Here is a 1,224-nt window from a genome sequence, read left to right as displayed (position 1 = left end):
AGTAACCAGTATTCATGCAAAGATCCTGAAAAACAGTACCTGGTCTGTCCTTACATCCCAACCTGGTGCCTGTTTATATTTATAACGACAGTTTATTTTCTTGCCTCTTCCAGGCAGGCACCTGGAACCCGGCCAGCCGTGAGGAGATGTCTAAGAGAAGGTCAGTCCACCAATCGATTGATCAGTCGGCCAGTCAGTCAGTCAGTCAAGTGATACTTGCTAAATCTGGCTACTCGTGTCACTGAAGTTCTTCTTGGGGAATAGGTGTGCTGGTGCAGCTAACCTAACCCAGGGCTCGAAATACTGGGTGCATGTGCACCCAGGTGCACCCAAAATTGAAACTGTGCACCCAATTTTTTCCAGTGGGTGCACAGGGTGCACCTAAATATTTTCTTAGGCTTATGTATAGAAAGATATCAAGCGTACTAGTATACATCATATTCTTGACATCTAAGTGTTAGAAACATAATATGCAAGACAAATATAAAGTAGAATGTCAGAAAAACTCAATTGCAAACCTCATTGCTTCTTGAATCTGAACTCAAATTCTTTTGCCAACTTTAAAATTCTAAACATGTATCACAACACAACACATTTTGATGAGAAGTCTGTTAGAAAAAAGATTGAGAAATCTGCCTTTTGTGCAAGTGTTGGGAAATTCATACTTTCACATAGTTTATTACCTCATTAAAACCCCACGTTTTCCTTTGTCTTCTGACTTCCTGGTACTTTTCTTTGTACTTGAAGTTGTAGTACAATTTTTGCCTTGCCCCATGACCAAATCATCTCAGCTTTCACGCTGGTGAAAAGTTTTTGTATGGTCCAATAGCCTGTACTACCCGTGAGCTGAAGATATGCTGTAATTCACTTTGTGTTGACGGTGCTAAACTTTCATGGTCTGAGAAAATTTAACTTGTTCTCAGAACTAAATGTTCACTGTCGCAGCAAGTGCACATAAAAAAGTCTGTGATTTATTTGTTATCAGTAATGATAAGTTCATGTTACAGCAGTCACCGTGAAAACCGTGAACAAAAAACACTACATTGAAAAAATCAGGATACAGTAGTGTGTCTGGTATAAACAGTATAGACTGGATGGTCAATGTTTTTCAAAGCAATTCTGTTTCTCCCCTCAGAGTGAAGAAGGCCATGAGAAGAGGGGCTGCAGGCTCTGAGGTAAGCTGAAATAAACGGTCATGTGGGAAAAACTCTTACTTTAATCTAG

At 39.9% G+C, this 1,224-nt stretch overlaps 1 protein-coding gene and 1 long non-coding RNA gene across 2 annotated transcripts in view; one reads left to right on the top strand and one right to left on the bottom strand.

The window, feature by feature from the left end:
- Window positions 1-1,224, bottom strand: part of LOC118413013 — a 711,153-nt gene that overhangs the window by 184,309 nt on the left and 525,620 nt on the right. The gene's annotated exons all lie outside the window — the stretch shown is intronic.
- LOC118414515 overlaps window positions 1-1,224 on the top strand; it is a 660,232-nt gene that overhangs the window by 172,795 nt on the left and 486,213 nt on the right. The window lies entirely within an intron of this gene.

This window comes from Branchiostoma floridae, chromosome 4 (genome assembly GCF_000003815.2).
Source record: "Branchiostoma floridae strain S238N-H82 chromosome 4, Bfl_VNyyK, whole genome shotgun sequence".
Classification (NCBI taxonomy): Eukaryota; Metazoa; Chordata; class Leptocardii; order Amphioxiformes; family Branchiostomatidae; genus Branchiostoma; species Branchiostoma floridae.
This window is presented reverse-complemented; position numbering and strand designations above follow the sequence as displayed.